This window comes from Trachypithecus francoisi, unplaced genomic scaffold (genome assembly GCF_009764315.1).
Source record: "Trachypithecus francoisi isolate TF-2019V2 unplaced genomic scaffold, Tfra_2.0 Lachesis_group3, whole genome shotgun sequence".
NCBI classification, from domain to species: Eukaryota; Metazoa; Chordata; class Mammalia; order Primates; family Cercopithecidae; genus Trachypithecus; species Trachypithecus francoisi.
The window spans coordinates 107,797,373-107,820,809 of NW_022681468.1; the positions used below are offsets into that span (position 1 = coordinate 107,797,373).

Here is a 23,437-nt window from a genome sequence, read left to right on the forward strand (position 1 = left end):
AGAAAACCCCATCGTCTCAGCCCGAAACCCTCTTAAGCTTATAATCAACTTCAACAAAGTCTCAGGACACAAAATCAATGTGCAAAAATTGCTAGCAACCCTATATACCAACAACAGTCAATCTGAGAGCCGAATCAGGAAGACAATCCCGTTCACAATTGCCACAAAAAGAATAAAATACTTAGGAATACAGCTAACAAGGGAAGTGAAGGATCTCTACAAGGAGAACTACAAACTACTGCTCAAAAAATCAGAGATGACACAACAAATGGAAAAACATTCTATGCTCATGGGTAGGAAGAATCGATGTCATCAAAATGGCCATACTGCCTAAAGTAGCTTATAGATTCAATGTTATTCCCACTAAACTACCATTGACATTCTTCATAGAACTAGAAAAAACTATTTTAAAATTCATATGAAACCAAAAAAGAGCCCAAATAACCAAGGCAATCCTAGGTAAAAAGAACAAAGCTGGAAGCACCACACTATCCAACTTCAAACTATACTACAAGGCTACAGTGACCAAAACGGCATGATACTCGTACAAAAACAGACACATGGACCAATGGAACAGAATAGAGAACACAGAAATAAGACCACACACCTACAACTATCTGATCTTCAACAAACCTGACAAAAACAAGCAATGGGGGATGCCCATTTAATAAATGATGCTGGGATAATTAACTGGCTAGCCATATGTGGAAAATTGAAACTGGACCCCTTCCTCACATCACATACAAAAATTAAGATGGATTAAAGACGTAAATGTAAAACCCAAAACTATAAAAACCCTAGAAGAAAAATGAGGTAATATCATTCAGGACATTGGCATGGGCAAAGATTTCATGACAAAGATGCCAAAAGCAATTGCAACAAAAGTAAAAATTGACAAATGGGATCTAATTAAACTAAAAAGCTCTGCACAGCAAAAGAAACTATCAATAGAGTAAACAGACAACCTATGGAATGGGAAAAAAACTGCAAACTATGTATCCAAGAAAGGTCTAATATCCAGCATCTATAAGGAACTTAATCGAGAACTTACAAGAAAAAACAAACAGCCCCATTAAAAAGTGGGCAAAAGACATGAGCAGACACTTATCAAAAGAAGATATACATCAGGCCAACAATCATATAAAAAAAATCATCATCGTCCAGGCTTGGTGGCTCATACCTGTAATCCCAGCACTTTGGGATGGTGAGGCAGGCAGATCCCTTGAGGTAAGGAGTTCGAGACCAGCCTGGTCAATGTAGTGAAACTCTGTCTCTATTAAAAATACAAAAAATAGCTGGGTATGGTGGTGTGTACCTGTAATCCCAGCTACAAGGGAGGCTAAGGCAGGTGAATCGCTTGAACCTGGCAGGCAGAGGTTGCAGTGAGCCGAGATCACACCACTGCATCCCAGCCTGGGCAACAAGAGTGAAATTCCATCTAAAAAGAAAGAAAGAAAGAAAGAAAAGAAAGAAAGAAAGAAAGAAAAGAAAAAAATCAACATCACTGATCATTAGAGAAATGCAAATCAACACCACAATGAGATACTATCTCATACCAGTCAGAATGGTTATTACTAAAAAGTCAAAAAATAGCAGATGCTGGTGAGGTTGTAGAGAAAAAGGAATGCTTTTATACTGTTGGTGGGAGTGTAAATTAGTTCAACCATTGTAGAAGGCAGTGTGGCCATTCCTCAAAGACCTAAAGAGAGAAATATCATTTGACCCAGAAATCCCATTGCTGGGTACACTCAAAGGAATATAAATCATTCTATTATAAAGACACATGCACACGTATGTTCATTACAGCACTATTCACAATAGCAAAGACATGGAATCAACTTAAGTGCCCATCAGTGATAGACTGGATAAAGAAAAGTTGGTAAATACACACAATGGAATACTATGCAGCCATAAAAAGAATGAGATCATGTCCTCTGCAGGCACATGGGTAGAGCTGGAGGCCATTATCCTTAGCAAACTAATGCAGGAACAGAAAACCAAATACCACATGTTCTCACAAGTGGGAGCTAAACTATGAGAACACATGGACACATAGAGGGGAATAACACACACTGGGGCTTCTCAGAGGGTGGAAGGTGGGAGGAGGGAGAGGATCAGGAAAAATAACTAATGGATACTAGGCTTAATACCTGGGTGATGAAACAGTCTATACAACAAACCCCCATGACACATGTTTACCTATGTAACAAACCTGCACATCCTGCACATGTACCTCTGAACTTAAAATAACAGTTTAAAAAATATGGTATGGGGAAACATATTTCTAAAACTTATAAGATAGTTTTGATCTCTAAAATACTGATATGTAACAGACAAATCAAGATTTCTTGCTTCCCAGGTTCTTGCTAAAAATTTAAGGTTGCTAAGAGTAAAAATTCACATTAATATATATAACTTTGTATTTAAAATATACCAAAAAAGTCAGATGTGTTTTTGATGAAAAAAATTATAAGAACAGTATGCAAATATGCTCTTTGTTGAGAAAGAAAGAATAATTTTGTCTAATTCAGAGGTTATTTGAAGATTGTTTTAAAATATGGATTTATGAAGGAAATAGAAATAAAATAAAATGGAACCAGCAAGTAGGAGAGAGAAATGTAAAGAAAAGTTATAAACATGAAAATGTATTTTTGGTAAAAAAAAAACAAGAAAAAGAAAAGAGAATAATTTTAAATAAGAAAGAATCTTGCATGGTAAATTTTGTCCTAAAGTAAAGTAATTCGTTATTTAAGATAGAGGAAATATAGGAAAATGCAGAAAGCCCAAGTATGTCATCAGTGGTCTGAGTAGGTTGCAGTAAGTTTCATCAAAAATAATTTATAGAAGGAATTGTTTGTATGATCAAATTGGCTATAATTAGAAGGAAATTATTTAAAAGTATTTCTAAAGATTGAATTTGGACCTTAAAAATGCATTAATCCAAAATGTTAAAATGTGTAAAAACAAGATTTTCTTAAAGTATTGATTTGCTCGTAGTAGAATTGCAAGAGGTTTTGATTTTTAATTCTGAAACCCATTTATTTAATAGCCATCTTCTAAACTACAGTTTCTATTTCATCCAGATATCTAATTAGTTTATCTAGTTTTGGGTTGGAAAATGCTGTGTTTTTTATTCAGAATGGTAACTTCATTTCTTTTTTTTTTTTTTTTTGAGACGGAGTCTCGCTCTGTCGCCCAGGCTGGAGTGCAGTGGCCGGATCTCAGCTCACTGCAAGCTCCGCCTCCCGGGTTTATGCCATTCTCCTGCCTCAGCCTCCCGAGTAGCTGGGACTACAGGCAACCGCCACCTCGCCCGGCTAGTTTTTTGTATTTTTTTTTAGTAGAGACGGGGTTTCACCGTGTTAGCCAGGATGGTCTCGATCTCCTGACCTTGTGATCCGCCGTCTCGGCCTCCCAAAGTGCTGGGATTACAGGCTTGAGCCACCGCGCCCGGCCTGTAACTCCATTTCTTAAGGCAAAATTTTCCTTTTTGAAACTTCTCAGACTTATATGTTAGAAGTTCAACTTTTGCTGTACCTCATCACATATGATTTGTAGGACATACATCATTGCCTTCTGCTCTTTCTTCCCTTGAAAAGGTGTATCATTTTGCTTGGCTCTGGTGATAACTCTCTCCTTCAACCTTTTTGTCAACTACTGTAACTTGTGTGTGTGTGTGGAGACAAGGTCTTACTATGTTGCCAGAGCTGGTCTTGAACTCCTGACCTCAAGTGATCCTCTGACCTCAGTGTTCCAGAATTCCAGGATTACAGGTGGGAACCACTGGGACTGGCCAACTGCTGTAACATTTTTTTCAGTTTTAACTCTGTTGTTATGACCTGATGCTGACATTTTATTTTGGAGGTCTAGAAAAGCAATATTTTCCTCCAATATAATTTGATTCCATACTCTTGGTTTTTCTTGATGTGTCTGAATTGTTCCATGAAACCAGGAAACTTGTCATGCTATTACTAAGAGCCAAGGATTCTCCTGGTCAAGGTACTAGTTTTCTTGTTTACATTCCTCTATAATATAGCATACAGTCATAATCTGGGGTATACCCTTCATGTGTCTGATTAATTTGAGTTCCAGGTTATCTAAATGGGCTTCACCTAAGGAGGAGCAATCACACTACAGGAGATTTTTCTTTACCTTTTTGGTAATTGGCCTTAAAATATATATATATATATATATATATTTTACATTTTATGAAGATAATACCTCCATTGTCTTTATTAAGTTTTGATTATTTAGGAGAATTGGGCTTTAAAGAGGTTAAGATTTTAATATCCATGGCTGTGCTGCTTTTGAGCCTTTTATCGCTCTGAATAATGAATAACTTATTTTATAGTGACTGGTGATTCTGTTTTTTAAAATTATTTTTATTTGTTAAAATTTTTTGTAAAGACAGGATCTTGCTATGCTGCCCAGGCTGGTGTTGAACTTCTGGCCTCCTGCATTGACCTCCCAAAATATTGGGATTACAAGCATGAACCACCATGGGGGCTGGGGCCTGTGATTCTCTTTTGATCAACTGTTTTGAACCTTTTAATATCTTTGGCAGTTTCCCCCAGAATCAATATTCTAAATTATCTCTTTTTGACCTAAAATTAGCTGGGATTTTCTGGGTGGGCCTCCAGAGAGCCTCAAAAAATGTCTCTCTCATCTTGCAGAGATACTAAATGATTAGACTTAGGTAAAATGTATGGGAGGCATTGCCAAATGGTAAGTGATGCTGGATCTTCTTTCAGTTACAATTAGGGGTATGCTATTAATATAAAGTTTCAAAAATTATTTAATGTTATTAAAATCTGTTAATTTATCAAAAGCCATAATTTTATTGCTATGTTGAATGTTTTCTAAAACTGTATTTGTGTGGCTATCTTATTAAAGTGAGTATTCTAAGAATTATATAAAATTTATAAAAGATTACAAAAAATTTATAAAAGTCCTGATGTGATACTGTCAGTCATGATTCTGGTTGTTACCATAAAATACTGCATGTAGTATAAATAAATAAATGTCTTTGTCAGCTGAGAGCTTTCATCAGATTTTAATCATGGCCATTCTAAGTTTTTGTCATCTATAATTACTGTTGTGAATTCTTCTTTAAAAGTATTGCAATCAGCTATAGTCTAAAATTGCTTTTCATGGAAAACGCTCTAACAAGGGCTCTTGAACACAGATATCTGATAACTTTAAGATCAATGGACTCAATCAAAATTTCCAGAGCCCTAATTAAAAAACCAGTGGGTTCGTAAAACTGCTAATTAACATCAAGCAAAACAAAACAAAATCATGAAACTAAGCAATTGATAAAAATAATGTTCTTACGACTCTTACTTAAAACCTTATTGGTTCTTTACTTAAATGTTTTCCAGATTTCAGGAAATTTTATTTCATAAGCTATCTATAGTTTATAACAATTTGGTAACGCATACAAAAATAGAAGCAATGGCTTCTTCTCCCTACCTGATTCTTCCAAAATTCAGAAACTATTCATGAGTATTTTTATTTACATAAGTTCAATAAAAATACATTCTCCTTGGGGATTTGGGGCGGACCTCAGCTAGGCTCCGCTCGCGGGTCCTACAGCCTCTGGCCTCACTAGTGCAGCCCGGTGCGGCCCTCGTGAGGCGCGGCTGCGTGTGCACTGGTCCGGCCTGGAGGAAGCGCCTCTTTGGTCTCCCGGGCTTTAGCGCGACTGCCCGCAGCCGGGAGTCCCTCATGGACCGGCGCTGGGCCAGATGGCGCTGCGGGAGGACGGCCCCGCGGGTGAGTGGCTTTCCCGCTGAGGGCGGGCCCGCGTGGCCCCCCCACCCAGTTTCCAGTCCCGCGAGCAGCCAGGTTTCCTGCCCTCAGGTGGCTGTGGTTAACAAGTCGCGAACTTGTGGGAATTCGTCCATCAGGGTTTACTTGGTGTGCTCGACGTTTTTCAAGTGAGAGGTAAGAGTGTTTAAAGAGGGTTCGAGAACATGTCTTGGACAACTGCAAATCAAATGACTGGAAAATTGAGAGCTTAACAGCGGAATTTGTGAACTTAGAGTTCCTCCGTTTAATAAATGTAGGCTTGATTTCAATTTCAAATCTCCCCAAGCTGCCTAAATTGAAAAAGTTTGTACTCAGTGAAAATAGAATCTTTGGAGGTCTGAATATGTTTGCAGAAAAACTTCCAAATCTCACACATCTAAACTTAAGTGGAAACAAACTGAAAGATATCAGCACCTTGGAACCTTTGAAAAGTTACAGTGTCTAAAAAAGGAGAAGATGAGAAAGACGAGGAGGATGAGGATGGTGAAGAAGAGGAGTTGGATGAAGAGGAAGATGAAGACGAAGATGTAGAAGGGGATGATGACAAAGATGAAGTCAGTGAGGAGGAAGAAGAATTTGGACTTGATGAAGATGAAGATGGATGAGGATGAAGAGGAGGAAGAAAGTGGAAAATGTGAAAAGAGGAAGAGAGAAACAGATGATGAAGAAGATGGTTAAGACCCCAGACCACCTGCAGAAACAGAACTGTTCAGTATTGTTTGGACTACTCATGGATTTGGTAGCTGTTTAAAAAAAAAAAAAAAAAAGTAGCTGTGATTCAAACCCCAGGACATCCACCCACCCAAAGAGCCAAAGAATAGGTTCTGTGACATTCTGCCTTCCTCCATTTAGTCCCTCTTGGTAATCTACCACCGAGTTTAGGGACTTCACCCCAACAAAATTGTAAGCGTTGTTAGCTTTTTGTGTAAGACTCTTGCTGTAGCATGGATAGCTGTGATTGGTGAGTCAACCATCTGTGGCTACCAATTACACCGAGATTGTGACAGCATTTTTACTTTCTGTACAACAAAAAAGCTTTGAAAATAAAATCTTAATATTGAATATATATGTGTGTGTGTGTATATATATATATATATGTATAATCTCTTTATAAGTAGGATACAATTGGAAACATTGGTTATATTACCAAGATTTTGACTAAAATATCACATTTAAGAATGTGCAGAAAATACCTGGCTTCCAGAGTTCCCAGTCTCACAGTGAGTAAAAATTGTCACTTCCTAGCAGGTCCAAGAACCTTAAAACTGTATGTAAAATCTAAAGTTTGCCTTCTTATGAGTTCCTAGCCCCAAAAGGTTTTTAAATATGAGATTCCTAAGTGATCAGTGCAGAGAGAAAAAGTAATTTTTCCAAAAACAACACTACAATCCATCTGTATGTAGCCTTGTGTATTATTTTCAAGTTCTCATTATCTACCTATAGACTAGACTAGACCCTGAATTCTCCTAATTTTCTGTAATATTTGGTTACAACTCTCCAACCAAAAACAAAAGTTGCTCCATTCCTAAAGCCCTACAAGCTGAAACTAGACAAATTTTAAGAAAGAAGTCTCACGCTCAGTGTATTAACCACACAAAAAACTCACCATGCCACCCAATGTTATGACCAGAGATGCTCATCAACTACAAACCAGGATAAAAAGTTGGTGTTTTCACACCATAAACAGCTTTTCCCAAGATGTTGAAATAAGACTCCGGGCCAGGCACAGTAGCTCACACCTGTAATCCCAGCACTTTGGGAGGCTGAGGCGGGCGAATCACTTGAAGTCAGGAGTTTGAGACCAGTCTGGCCAACATGGTGAAACCCCGTCTCTACCAAAAACACAAAAAAATTAGCTGGGCATGGCGGTGTGTGCCTGTAGTCCCAGTTACTTGGGAGATTGAGGCAGGAGAATCGCTTGAACCCAGGAGGCAGAGGCTGCAGTGAGCTGAGAGTGTGACACTGCACTCTAGCCTGGGCAATGGAGCAAGAATCCATCTCAAAAAAAAATTTTTTTTAATAAAATAAAAATTTTAAAAAAGAAAGAAGACTCCATAATATAATGAGACCTCCCTTAATGTTACCTTTTTCACTTGGCAAGTGAAATTGTGTAACCAAAATTTCACAGTTAATAGCTGTTAACCTAACAGAATCTACCCTAAGAAATACTTTAGTAACCACTGATTTAATAAGAAAATGTCTGTACTATTGCTAATACTACATGCTGTACCTAGACACATCTTCTCTGGAAAAGTTCAGACTCATGTTTACAATATAAGAAAACAGGCCACATAATTACAACAGGTCTCACTTAATTCCCTATAGTCATTTGATTTATTCAATTAGTTGTCTTTAAGCCTAGATTCTGGTTGAGGTGGGAGTATTGCTTGAGCCCAGGAGCTCACAATCCACCTGGGCAACATAGTGAAACCCCGTCAAAAAAAAAAAGAAGTTTTAATTAGCTAGGCACAGTGGTACCTGCTGTAGTCCCAGCTACTTGGGAGGCTGACCTTAAGAGGATCACTTGAGCTTGAGAGATTGAGGTTGCAGTGAGAAGCAATGACTCCACTGCATTCCAGCTGCAGTGACAGTGTGAGCCCCATCTCAAAACAAATGAAAAACAAAAGCCTAGGTTCTAGCTGAAAACCATTATGCAAACTAGAATTTTGTCATATAATTATTAATTTTACTTTGTATTTTCCCTTTTTAAACTTTGGATCTGTTATTTATTAAATGTTTGCAGAAGTATGAAATAATGCTGGCTCAGCACTTTGACGTAATTGCAAAATTGAGCTTAATAATGGATTCTGGTAGACTTGACTTAAAGCCACTTCCTCCAACCTTCTTTGTTGCGCATATGTAGCTAAAAGTGTTTTGACACTGACTACTAGTCACCAATTACCCCCTCCACTGCTCCCAGTGTGACACAAGACCAGCCACTGGAACAGGTTCATCCCAGTATCAAGAGACATCAAAACCTAACTACAGGTTGATTGATCAGTGATGCTTTTGGAAAAAAGATCTTCATCAAAAACGGGAAATGTGAAAGTTATCAGAATCAAAATGGAATCACTAATGCTAAAAAAAAAAAAAAAAAAAGACCCTGACAAGTAGGGCCAGAGAAGGCCATGAAGAAAGAATTCTCGAGCTTGTATGCCTGATAACAAAAAGACGGCACAAACCACAACCTTGCACAAAAGTCATCACAAACTTATACACAAAATCCTTCTGCAAAAACATCTTCCCAAGAACTACCTGTCCCACCTTGGTCTGGGCATCATCACCCTTGTTATTGATCTTTGTAACCAAGGATAATTGTTTTCAAAACCATTATGCAATCCTCCTAATTTTTTTTTTTTAGTTTAAAAGCCCTTGTCAGCTGGGCGCAGTGGCTCACTCCTGTAATCCCAGCACTTTGGGAGGCTGAGGCAGGCGGATCACGAGGTCAGGAGATCGAGACCATCCTGGCTAACATGGTGAAACCCCATCTCTACTAAAAATACAAAAAAATTAGCTGGGCATGGTGGCAGGTGCCTGTAGTCCCAGCTACTTGGGAGGCTGAGGCAGCAGACTGACATGAACCCAGGAGACGGAGCTTGCAGTGAGCCGAGATCGCACCATTGCACTCCAGCCTGGGTGACAGAGCGAGACTCTGTCTCAAAAAAAATAAAAACCCTTGTCTTCCTCTGCCTCCCTGAATATGCACTTAGTTTACTATGACATGCATATTCCCATTGCAATGGTCTCTCCCGAAACATACATCTTTTCTTTCAGAAAGCCTCTCTCTGTTTGTTTAGATTGACATGTGAAAGAAGAGTCAATTGATGTGGCAAACTTCATTGTTGTATTATTTTAAGAAATGCCATAGCCATCCTAATCAACCCCCACCCTCATCAGTCAGCAACCATCAACAGCAAGGCAAGATCCTCCACCATCATAAAGATTACAACTCACTGAAAGCCCAGATGGCTCTAAGCACTTTTTAGCAGTAAATTATTTTTAAATTAAGATATGTACACTTTTTAGACATAAAGCCATTGAACACTTAATAGACCACAGTATAGTGTAAGCATAAATGTTTATATGCACTGAGAAAACAAAAATTTGTGTGACTCACTTTAATCCAATATATGCTTTAGTGCAGTAGTCTGGAAACAAGCCCACATTATCTCTGAGGTATGCCTGTATGTTGTAGCAACTCTGTCTATTGTTTCTCCATCCCCAGGGCTCATTGTTTTTGTTTGCTTGTTTGCTAGTATATTTGTTTGGCAACTGTGGTATTGTAAGAAACATATTTGGGTTTTGTTCTTTGTTCATAGCGCAGAGCTCCTAAAACCCTTGGAATTTCCTGAATGATGAGAATGTCTTTTGTTATTCATAATAAGCTCCTTTTGATCACACTGAATTTATACTAATAAGATGACTTAGGGTGGAGCCCTTAGATAGCCTCGTGATGGGGCTGACCACCAGAAGGACCAAGTGATTCGAGAGTGGAGACATTTAGCTCCATTCACCCAGCTCCAAGAAGAAAGGTGAGGGGCTGGAGATTAAACTCTGAGAGAACTCTTGAACAATAAATGTTGATGTACTTCTGGACTGGTGAACACATGGAGGTGCTGGGAAGGTGGCACCCAGAAAAGTCATGGAAGCTCTGCACCCCTTTCCTTACTCCTTACCCTATGCATCTCTTCCATTTGGCTGTTCCTGAGTTGCATCCTTTATAACATCCTTCATAATAAATCAGTAAACACAGAGTGCTTTCCTAGCTCTATGAGTCATTCTATCAGATTATTGAACTTGAGGAGGGGGTCATGGGAACTACTGATTTTACAGCCAGAAGTATGGGTGGCCCAGGACTTGCATTTGGCATCTGAAGTGAGGGCAGTCTTGTAAAACCAACCCCTGTTAGCCTGTGAAATCTGACACTAACTCCAGGTAGTTAATGTCAGAATGGAATTTAATTGTTGGACACCCAGTTGGTGTCTGGAGAATCAATAGTTGGTTGTTAGTGTTGGAAAACACTCCAGTGACCTTGGCTACATTAGTTTGTTGAAGTCTATTTCCTGGACACTGTGCAGTCTCTGGTGTTACTTATTAGAAGGCACAGCCTTGGGCATGAGCAGAGTCCCTTGACTCCCCAAATGAATCTTAACAAGATAAACAAAGTAACATGAAGAGTCATCTCACAACTTACAACAAAGATGGATTTAAAAACCAGGTGATAATAAAATAATAAACAAATATGCAAGGGATTTTTAAAATTATCTTTTTATTACTTTTTACTCTTTTTTATCATAAAATATTCATTTTATATGTGATTATATAAAGTCCTAAATTTACATTCCTAAAAAACTCTCAAAGCCAAAATTAAAACAGAAATGCATTCATACATTATTGGGTGCTGTGCAATTTACTCAGTATTACTTAGCAATAAATATCCCCTTAAAATCAGGCCACCACTCCCCTCACTTTATAAGTATTATTATTTTGACATAAACTAGCTATATACTAGAAAACTTAATTTGCAACTGTTTTCTTTTTTTATGACTTGCGTATTCATTTTAGGGTCTCAGGTACATTAAATTGGATTAACTATGACACACTCTCAGCAGTGGTCCTCTAGTTATTTAGCCAGTTATTTTACATAATGTAATAAGCACCTGTAAACCTATAACCCCAAAGTAAAAGCTAAGATTCTGATAATAATTTACATCTAAATATAAGAGTCTTTCATTCCCCATGCCTCCCTCCCCCCATCCAAGGTAACCGTCTCCGAAATCCTGTGTTCATTATCTGCTTGCTTTTCTTTTTATATAGTTTTGTTATACCTATATGTAAACTCAAATTATACATTTTAATTTTATTTTTAAGTTCATAAACATATAACATGCTCTATGTATTGTTTTCATTATTTCATGAAGCTCTTGGGAAAATTTAATTGGAGCCTCTCATTACTTGTAAAACATCTGGCAGGAAAGAAAAGTGAAAGAAAAACTTGGAAATAATCATTTTTAGAAAAGAGAAGTGGGACAAAATTCAGATATTAGGAAACAGAAATACAGGCTATTATCTTACTTTCCATAGCCTGGAAAGTTTAAAAGTTCTTGTTAGATGACAAATGTAAGTCATCACAGTGTAGTAAAGAAAAAAAAAAAAAAACAGATTGAAGCTCCCTTCACTTGGCTTGTGCAAGTACTTTTGTCTCTGAGCCTCAGCATCTTAATCATTAAAAACAGATTAAAGATATTACCAAGATATTACCAGTAACTCTTGGAAAAGTATTTCCAAAATAATCTGCGATATGTTAATAGGTATGAAAGGGGAAAGGGTTCTATGGTCAAATAAATTTGAGAAATGCTGAGTTAAATAGGCTTCTTGATTGCAGGCCTTCTCAGATCTGTGAATTAATGGTCTGCACTATAAATCTACAAAAGGGCAATAATCCATACAACACTTCCTAGGCTAATTTCAACATCAAATCCTTTTCTTAAGAATCACCTTTTAAAACTGCTGTTTAAGGAATGCTGACTCAGAGACTTTTTGAAACTTAAATGACATAATAATAGAAATGATGAGTAGGATTTGGACATGCAGATGCAAGAACAGAGGTAAGCACTTTCCAGGCAGAGGAAGGAGGATGAGGCCAAGCACAGAAGCAAGAAAGCAAGGACCAGGAGGGAACACAGGGTGACGAGAGGCAGAGAGGAGATGATGGGAAAGCACCTTCAGCATTGAGGCAAGAGTTGGTGGTTTTCTTCTGCAAGTAGTGGAGAGCCCCTGAAACTTTCAGAAGAGGAAATTGACAAGGGACAGAGAATAGAGCTTTTAGAAGGTTGCTGGGGCTACAGGCCATTGCCTGGATTTGAAGCAGACAGGCCAGGGTAGGGGGACAGGAAGCCTAGTTAAAGATAGCCCCAGGAGAGGTGATGCCGTGTGCTGATTTAAGCAGTGGCAGTGGGGATAAGGAAGTGGAACTAAATAAGAAAAGAATCAAAAGTGATATTGTCAGGTCTTGGAAAAATGACACTGCAATGGGCAAATCCTTTCAACTGCTCCTTCGACCAAAATTCACTGTGTGTCAAGCCCTGTGCTCAGCCTTCTGGATGCAGCTGGAGATAATAGTCATGGTCCCTGCCTTTGTGGAGAGTCAGAAGGAGAAGATTGTTCTGAACAAGTAATTACATGTGTAAGTTGTGTTGCCAAAGGGTCAGTACAGGGAGGATTTCTCTGAAAGGAACTCAGCAATGTTTTCGCACTAAATAACAGTCCTTTGAAAAAGTAGATAGGATATTGAAAATAATCCATTGTAACAGAACTACATAATCATTTTTTAATAGCTCGTCTGATCAAAGGCATGTATTCCTATTCTCTACAAAGAACACAGAGTGATGTCTCTACATAGAAAGGGTCTTTTTTGTCTCCATCTACTTTTGCTTTCTGCTTCTATCAGATCCCTGGGGAAAAGAATATCACACCAACAATGCACCTTTGCTTCTCTGCAGCCCAGCATGGCCACCAGAGCCCAACATTCGTCCCCAGAAACAGGATCGTGAGGCTAAGGCCTTGCAGCCCCTTTTTAGTGCCCTTGACCATCTGGCGGTCAGTCTCCAGTCCCCTTCCACTGAAGCTGACCACCTGGGTAATATGCCTGCTTATACTATGAAATCCTGAAAGCAGAAGAGATTTCCTACTATTTACATTCTCCACTGGCTTCTGAGGAGGGTGGGCCCTGTTAAAAGGAAACCCTTTTCTTTTTTTTCTTTTTTTTTTTTTTTTTGAGGCGGAGTCTTGCTCTGTCCCCTGGGCTGGAGTGCAGTGGCGTGATCTTGGCTCACTGCAAGCTCCACCTCCTGGGTTCATGCCATTCTCCTGCCTCAGCCTCCTGAGTAGCTGGGACTACAGGCACCCGCCACTGCGCCTGGCTAATTTTTTTTTTGTATTTTTAGTAGAGACGGGGTTTCACCGTGGTCTTGATCTCCTGACCTTGTGATCCGCCCGCCTCAGCCTCCCAAAGTGCTGGGATTACAGGCGTGAGCCACCGCGCCCGGCAAGGAAACCCTTTTCTAGTCAACACTCTGGTGGGTTTGGGAATGCCGGCGTGGACCCAGAGTAGTGTTTAGTCACTCTTAGTCTCTGCCTAAGAGAGTGAAAAGAAACTAAGTTTCCCATCTGTGGTAATGCATTCTACAGAAGCACCCAGAGGCAAGGGTGACCAGGAGAACAGCAACCTCCTGGAAATTCACAGATATCCTGGGGAGGGTTTCAGACTTCCAAGTGGCATAAAGGGGGTGGAGGGAGCGGGAAACTTCAAGTCATTTATTCTAGATCTCAAAAAACATAGAGACCTTAAACTGATATTTACGTTATAGGAGGATGCTGTCCTTCAAAATCACCAGAAATTTTTTTAAACTTTTCCCCCTTTTTAAGCAGGGGAGGCTTCTTTTAAACAAAAGCAAGACAGAATTCAATTACATAAAACAAAAATGAGAGGTCATCAAAAAGTTCATGGAAGACACATCTTACGAAAAAACTATACATGGATTAAAAAAAATTTTGCACCAACACAAACTCACACTAACTTTTATTGCATGTATGAACAGGATCTAGTTTGAGGCATTAAGAAGGATAAGACATCAGTTTGCAAATATCCTGTATCAGAGCTACATGGATTCTGCTAAAATTGAACCAAGAGCAAACATCAAATTTATGGAGAAATTTGAGTGGAAAAATGGTGAAATCATTGATGCTTTATGAAAAGTTTATGGTAATAAAGCCCCAAAGAAATCAGCAGTTTAAAAATGGATAATTCATTTTACTAAGGGATGAGGCAATGTTGAAGATGGAGCCTGCAGTGGTAGACCATCCACACCAATTTGGGAGGAAAAATATTATCTTCTTTGTGCCCTGGTTAAAGAGAATTGACATTAACAGTAGAAACAATAACCAACATCATAGACATCTCAATTGGTAACTTACACAATTTTTTTTTTTGGAGATAAAGTCTCACCCTGTCACCTAGGTTGGGGTGCCATGGTGCAAATCATAGGTCATCACAGCCTCAAACTCCTGGACTCCAGTGATCCTCCTGCCTCAGCCTCCTGAATAGTTGGAACTACAGGCATACACCACTACACCCAGCTAATTTTTAAATTTTTTGTAGAGACAGGGTCTTACTATGTTGCCCAGGCTGGAGTGCATACAATTCTGACTGAAAAAATCAAAGTTGAACAAACTTTCTACTTGATGGGTGCCAAAACCATTGTGCCCAGCTCAGCTGCAGACTAGAGCACAGCTTTCAATGGAAATTTTAAACAAGGGGGATTAAGATCCTGAAGCATTTCTTTGAAGAATTGCAACAGAAGATGAAATATGGCTTTGCCAGTGTGATCCTGAAGACAACGCACAATCAAAGCAATGGCTACCAAGAGGTGGAAGTGGCCCAGTCAATGCAAAAGTGGACCAGTCAAGAGCAAAGGTCATGGCAAGAGATTTTTGGGATGCTCAAGGCATTTTGCTTGTTGACTTTCTGGAGGACCAAAGGATGATAGCATCTGTTCATTATAAGAGTGTTTTGAGAAAGTTAGCCAGAGCATGAACAGACAAACACCCAGGAGAGCTTCACTGGAGAGCCCTTCTCCACCATGACAATGCTCCTGCTCACTCTTCTTGTCAGACATGGGAATTTTGTGAGAGTTTCAACGGGAAATCATTAGGCATCCACCTTACAATCCTGATTTGGCTCCTTCTGACTTCTTTTTGTTTCCGAATCTTGAAAAACTTTTAAAAGACACCCTTTTTTCTTCAGTTAATAATGTGAAAAAGACAGCATTGACATGGTTAAATTCCCAGGAATCTCAATTCTTTATAGATGAACTAAATGGCTGGTATCATTGCTTACAAAAGTGTCTTGAATTTGATGGAGGTTATGCTGAGAAATAAAGCTTGTATTTTTTATTTTTACCTTTTAATTACATTTTCCCAAGAACTTTTGAAGTTGCCTCACAGTTTTGAAAAAGGTGGTCTTATGATAGACTCAAATGGTGAGTTGGGGCCAAAACTTCCACCTTGCCCCACCAAAGGGCCCTAAGAATCTGTAGAGCATAGATTGAAAACCACCGATCTAGTTTGGGCCTTCTAATTTTATAGCTGAGAAAATAAAAGCCCACAGAGTGGGTTCAAACTCTTGAGGACCACAAGCCCCTCAGGAGGAAGAGCAGGGGCTAGAATCAATGTCACTTGACTTTTCATCCAGGGCCTTTTCTACTTCCCAGCCCTTATCTGGCCACAACTATGGGAACACTCATCTGATTCCCATTGACCCGTTCATCTCCTCATGCTGGTTGGGGGAAAAAAAAAATGCTGGCCCTTATGGCTTCAGAAAAATATAAATAAAAGCATCTCACATATTGAATATAAGATTCAAAATGCAACAAGGATGAATCTGTTTGGGTCCATTTCTCCTATTTTTCTGCAATTTAAAAGTCAGTAATTATAAAAGTTTTGAAAGCAATGCAATTATTCACTTACAGTACAATAGGGAAAAGTTAAGAAAGAGACCATTTCCAGGAACTTAAATATACTGGATGAATGTGCACAGAAGGGTATCAAGCCAGACTCATTTCCCCAAACCGTCAGCTTCTCCAGTTCCCTTAAGCTGATGGGAAAAGATAGGGTGTGTCTCAGTTTCACAGCCGAGGAAACGGAAGTGCAGAGATAGTATGGGAAATACTCAAGTTAACATGACAGTCAGAACTAAAACCCACCACACACACACACACAAAAAGTGGTAAGAGAGGAGGAAGGGAGAAAGAAGAAAACAATGAAAAATATAGCCTTCCTCATGTGTTCATAGCATTCGCAGGTCTCAGACCATGTTTATACACATCAGTTTTATTTGGGTACTTCCATTACAAGAGGTTAGAAAATAATTCCATATTATATGACTAGCTCTGTAATTTATTTTTTATTTTACTTTATTTTATTTTTGAGATGGAGTTTCGCTCTTGTTGCCCAGGCTGGAGTGCAATGGCACGATCTTGGTTCACCACAACCTCTGCCTCCCAAGTTCAAGCAATTCTCCTGCCTCAGCCTCCTGAATAGCTGGGATTACAGGCACATGCCAGGTGGTAGTAGCCCCTAGACACAATGTAAGACTTTGAATCAATATACTATTTTCTATCAGGGGGTGAAAGCGAATAAGTAAAAATACTCCTGCTACTACTATAGTGCTAGAATGGAGTAAGGCTGAAACTGGGGTTGGACCCTCTATGGCGGAGGGCAGTCAGGGGTGAAGGCCAAGTTGGGCTGATTTTCCTGTTGCTGCTAGGAGAAGTCCTATTAGTGGTAAAAGATTTTGTATTTTTAGGACAGATGGGGTTTCTCCATATTGGCCAGGCTGGTCTCAAACTCCTGACCTCAGGTGATCCACCCGCCTCGGCCTCCCAAAGTGCTGGGATTACAAGCGTGAGCCACTGCACCCAGCCTCTGTAATTTACATCACAGGCTTTGAAGTCAGATATTCTCAATCCAAATGGCAGAACTAAGCACTTACCTGCTGCGTAAACCTTTGGTGGAATCACAGTCTATGACTTAGTTGCCTCATCTGTAAAATGGAGAAATAACATCACCTATGTCATATGATGAGTGTGGCTATGTATGTAAGATAACGTGTGTGATACATTGGCACAGTACCTAGGACACAGTGAGTACTCAGTAAATACAACTGCTTATTATTATGAAAAGACTGACAGCCGACCAAGAATGGGAACCAGTTTTCTGCTCAAATTCCTCCAGGCACCTCATTCAGCAGATGTTTGCTGCTTTTAGATAGTCGCATTGGGCTCATTTTTTGTTTTGTTTTGTTTGAAACAGGGTCTTGCTTTATTTAGGGTGGAGTGTCATAGTGTGATCATAGCTCACTGTAGCCTTGCACTCTTTGGCTCAAGCAATCCTCCCACCTCAGCCTCCTGAGAAGCTAGTACTATAGGTGCACACCATCACGCCCAGCTAATTTTTAAATATTTTGTAGAAACGGGGTCTTGCTATGTAGCTCAAGCTGGTCTTGAACTCCTGGGCTCAAGCGATCCAACCACCTCAGCCTCCCAAAGTCCTGGGATTACAGGCTTGAGCCACCGCACAGCCATACTGAGCTGTTTCTCACGCTCAAAAGTAACGTCTCATCCAGAAGAAATGTTTAGGACAAGGGCTTTCCTGACCTTTGAAAGAGAGTGTTTAATTCCATAATTGGGCAATTGTGCCCTCGTGCGGCAACTCATGGGTACAGCTTCTGATTTGTAACTAGAAAAACGATGCAGATCACATAGCAAGGTGTTCTCCAGGCTCAGTTCAGAAGACTCCAGTTTACAAGTGGGTCTCTGATTCCAAAAGGAGTTGTAAACTTTTGCTCCTGGAACTAACAATATATCTTCTCTCACTGCAATAAACACTGAGGTTAAAAGCCAGCCAGGCACGGTGGCTCAGGCCTGTAATCCCAGTACTTTGGGAGGCTGAGGCGGGCGGACCACGAAGTCAGGAGATCGAGATCATCCTGGTTAACACGGTGAAACCCCATCAGTCTGATGTCGAAAGCCTATTAAATCATTGTCTACTGGCAATAGTCTCAGGTTTCTCTCCTGCAAATAATCCTGTTTCACATTGTGTTCTAAAAATATCAAAATCCTTGAGACTCCCCCACACTATGTCTTTCTTGCCATTGCTGTTAATCCTATTTGAATTTACTTTCTCAAGACCCTTCTTCTCCGTGTGATTTCTACTCATCCATCAAGACTATCTTAGAAGCCATCTCCCTCAGCAACACCCCCAGCCTAGATTAAGCTGTCTGCTACTCCCTGGCTCTCATGACACTTTGCATTTTCTCTGCAAATCCCTATTAGGAGCAATTTTTCTAAGCAATGAGCAACTTGGACTAGCGTAAACCCCATAAAGACAGGGGTCTTTTTGTTTCATCGATATAGCCTTAGCCCCAACAACAATGCCTGATAGACAAGGGGATATTTGAAAGCACCTGCCACATCAGTGAATTGTTCAGTTTCTTTTCCACTCTCCTGGGACCATCTGTAGTACAGTACAAACACTCTTATTATCATAAATTTTATTCACTGGAAATACACAGCTACCCACCCATCAAAACCTGTGTTTGCACATCACATGGACTTAATAATCTTCTGCCCACTTCAGCCTTCAAATGCCTGTCCACCTGGATCTCACAGCAGCCCTGAAGTGTTAATATATTAGCATGAGCTGCTGTAATAGGCAGGTCTCAGTTTCCCCAGAAGTACGGCTTGATTGATAGGATTCCTTCTCCTTCTCATATTTAGACTATGGTCGGAATCTTGGAGGCAGACAGGAAACCTTCCTATATTTGTCTCAGATAAGTTGCTATCCCTCCACTTCTCCCATCCAACTTCTCCAGTGGCCACTGATTGCTTGGCTCAGAAGCTGAGGTGGGAGAATTGCTTGAGTCTGGGAGGTTGAGGCTGCAGTGAGCTGTGATTGGGCCACTGCACTCCAGCCTGAGTGACACAGTGAGTCTCTGTCTCAGAAAAAGAAAGAGAAGAGAAGGGAAGGGAAGGGAAGGGAAGGGAAGGGAAGGGAAGGGAAGGGAAGGGAAGGGAGAGAAGAGAAGAGAGAGAAGAGAAGAGAAGAGAAGAGAAGAGAAGAGAAGAGAAGAGAGAAGAGAAGAGAAGGGAAGGGAAGGGAAGGGAAGGGAGAGAAGAGAAGAGAAGGGAAGGGAAGGAAGGGAAGGGAAGGAAGGGAAGGGAAGGGAAGGGAAGGAAGGGAAGGGAAGGGAGAGAAGAGAAGAGAAGAGAAGAGAGAAGAGAAGAGAAGAGAGAGAAGAGAAGAGAGAAGAGAAGAGAAGAGAAGAGAAGGGAAGGGAAGGGAGAGAGAGAGAGGGACAGTAGGGGGAGAAATGGAGGCGGAGGGGGAGGGAGGGAGGAAAAAAGGAAGGAAGGGAGGAATGAAGGAACAGAGGGGGAGAGGGAGAGGGAGGGAGGGAGGAAAGAAGGAAGGAAGGAAGGAAGGAAGGAAGGGACAGAGGGACGGGGGAGGGGAAGGAAGGGAGGGGGAGGGACGGAGGAAAAAAGGAAGGAAGGAAGGGAGGGAGGGAGGGAGGGAGGAGAAAAGGAAGACAAAACATTGTGGTGACACAGCTACAAGACAGGGAGCATCAAGGATCGCCAGAAGCTGCCAGAAGAGACATGGAACAGCTTCTCCCTCAGAGTCACCAGAAGGAACCAACCCTGCCAAAATCTTGATAACAGGTTTCTGGCCTCCAGAACCATAGGAGAATAAATTCCAGTTGTTTTAACCCACCAAGTCTGTGGCAATTTCTTACAGCAGCCCTAGAATACAAACATGCCATATACATAGCAAACTAGAGAATATCATATACAGCAGGTGCCATTTATGTAAAATGTTATACTCATGTATAGGAGCCTACAGGGATGCCTTCAGTGAGGCTAAGATACTTGGTCTTTCAACCCAGGTACATTTTAAAGGCTTCTCTGGCACATTCTCCATAACCCTCCTTTATTCTCAATCTTTTGGATGTTCTATGTCTATAAACTTCCTCATTGATTCAACTCCATAGATCAAACTCTTCCCTTCCAAATTAATACCCAATGTAATGATCCAACAACAACTACATTTCTTGTCCCATCATCTGTCCTGGCACATGAGTTCTGGGGCTTGAGGTATCTGCAAGCTAAGCTGGTGTCTCTTTGGGTTTGCCGGCCACGGATACCAGCCTGCCCCCTGCAGTAGAAATACAAATATCTATAAAATATCTGTGGCTCACTTTTTATTTATTTGTTTGTTTTTGAGACAGGATCTCACTCTGTTGCCCAGGCTGGAGGGCAGCAATGCAATCACAGCTCACTGTAGCCTCCACCTCCTGGACTCAAGTAACCCTTCTACCTCAGCCTCTGAAGTAGCTGAAATGATGTGCACCACCATGTCAACTAATTTTTTTTTTTTTTTTTTTTTTTCTGGAGACAGAAGTCTTGCTATGTTGCTCAGTCTGGTCTTGAACTCCTGGGCTCAAGTAATCTTCCTGCCTTGGCCTCCCAAAGTGCTGGGATTATAGGTATGAGCCACAGCATCAGGCCCTGTGACCCACTTCTATGACTGGATTTACATAACACTCTGCATACATCACCTCCCCTTGAATTTTCTGCAAAAGGTCTTGTGCTGGAACTGGCCTAGAAAACGTGAACATGGCCTGGTCCTGATATTTTCTTGGACCCAGCCCTCACCTAGCAGCTCAGGGACGTAGATCAGAGCCACTCTTTTCCTGATCCTCTCCTTGTGTAAGAATATTCTGAGCACAATTGCTATTTGTGCTGAACAAATTTGCACTACTTGGCACTATTCTCCTAACAGTTTGGCTGCCACATGATAGAGCCACACTTTGGCTCAATTCCAGGGAATGATGGAATTCAATAACAACTAAATGCCAATCTCAGTTCGATATTACAGATGGTACTTGCCATCTCCAAGTGTACCCTCGGAGCTACACCTTTTGTTTTGGAAGAGGGTGGTGGTGTTGTCTGCAGTGAGGTAGTAAGGTCAGTTGGCGAGGTACATGATTAGATTCCGGGAGAATGTCGGACAACCATCCTGATTCTGAGTTGGGAGAGATGTCATTGCTAATCAAACAGCATTGCAAAGCATCCCTGACAGAAGACAACAGCAAATAGACACACTGACAGAGCACATAGGGGCCAGCTCCACAGGAATTGTCCCTGACTGTGGGCTGGACCTCAGTCTGACATCACCAGATGTACTGGCTGGCTCTTTGAGTGTTGATGCATTGATATACTTCCATGCTGGTTGGCAAAGAGCTATTGCCCAGAGCCTCCTGCATGCTCCCTGCTATAATAACATTCCCAGCCCCTCCCTCTCAGATCACTCACGAATCACCCCACCACCACTATCTTGTTTTTTGAGACAGAGTCTCGCTCTGTCACCCAGGCTGGAGTGCAGTGGTGCGATCTCAGCTCACTGCAACCTCCGCCTCCCGGGTTCAAGTGATTATCCTGCCTCAGCTTCCCAAGTAGCAGGGATTACAGGCGCCCACCACCACACCCGGCTAATTTTTGTACTTTTAGTAGAGACAGGGTTTCACCATGTTGGCCAAGCTGGTCTTGAACTCCTGACCTCAGGTGATCCAACCAAGTCAGCGTCCCAAAGTGCTAAGATGACAGACCACACACCTAGCCACCATCACCATCTTTATTTAACAAAGGGTAAATATTTGACACAAGAGGGGCTTCTAGGCCTCTGCCTCAACACTACCTCTGCCTATTCCTGATTAGTCAGGGTGGGTTGTTAAATATTTCCATTGCCAGCCTTGCCAGGACCCATTCACAGAAGGAAGGCTGGATTGATCAGAAATGAGATGTGGAATGTTTACCCCAGTAAAGCAGCATTATCAAAAAACAAAACCAAGCATATACATCTAGAGATTTTCTAGACTCCTTCCTCAAGCCAGCCAAGTTGGTGGCCAAGTTATTGAACTAGTAACACAGACTTAACCAGCCAGCCCTCTACCTGGAGGAAAATGAGAGGAGCTACTAGCATTCAGGAGGACAAATCCAGTGAGGACCCAAGGATGACACAAAGACATATTTTGGGGCCAGGCATGTTGGCTCACTCCTGTAATCCTAGCACTTTGGGAGGCCAAGGCAGGAGGATTGCCTGAACCCAGGAGTTTAAGAAAAGCCTGGCCCATATGGCAAGACCCCATCTCTAAAAAAAAAAAAAAAGAGAGAGAGAGAGAGAGAGGAAATACCTGGCCAACTTAAACCTCTTTTTGTTAAGAATGAGAATTCTTAAAGAGATAAAAAGTAGATAATATTTTTTTAATTTCAAGGATAAAGGAAGATGCCTATAATTATCTAGGCATGTAGAACATTGTAGGCAACAGAAGAAAAATGGAGCTAGCCTCAGAGTACTCCAGCAGTCTCATAAAATTCTGAGGGGGAAAGCTTGGAAAGCAAGATTTCAAAACCCAAGAAGTCATCTATTTTTCATTATTTAAAGCAACAGAAAGACACTTTAAGGTATCCGTAAGGTCTCAATATGCCTCTGCTGTACCTTTCCTTAAAAATATTATGCAGTTGGCCGGGCGCAGTGGCTCACGCCTGTAATCCCAGCACTCTGGGAGGCCAAGGCAGGTGGATCACGAGGTCAGGAGATCGAGACCATCCTGGCTAACACGGTGAAACCCCGTCTCTACTAAAAATACAAAAAATCAGCCGGGCATGGTGGCAGGTGCCTGTAGTCCCAGCTACTCCTCAGGAGGCTGAGGCAGGAGAATGGCGTGAACCTGGGAGGCGGAGCTTGCAGTCGGCCGAGATTGCAGCACTGCACTCCAGCCTGGGCGACGGAGAGAGACTCCATCTAAAAAAAAAAAAAAAAAAAAAAAAAAAACTATGCAGTTGATCTATACATCAAAATAACTCTATAATAGAAGACTGTATTACAATAGGACAGATGATCAGCACTGAAATAATTTAAACCTAGAACTAAGATGAAATAAGTATTATGAATGCAGTGTCAAAATAATACAGATGTTAAATAATTCTTGGAGAAAAAAATACAT

General features: G+C 40.8%; 1 protein-coding gene and 1 pseudogene across 5 annotated transcripts in view; one reads left to right on the forward strand and one right to left on the reverse strand.

Annotated features, from left to right (window-relative positions):
• The window catches only part of CFAP161 (cilia and flagella associated protein 161), a 68,085-nt gene that overhangs the window by 43,809 nt on the left and 839 nt on the right, over positions 1–23,437 (reverse strand). The window lies entirely within an intron of this gene.
• On the forward strand, positions 5,748–6,629 carry LOC117071091 (annotated as a pseudogene).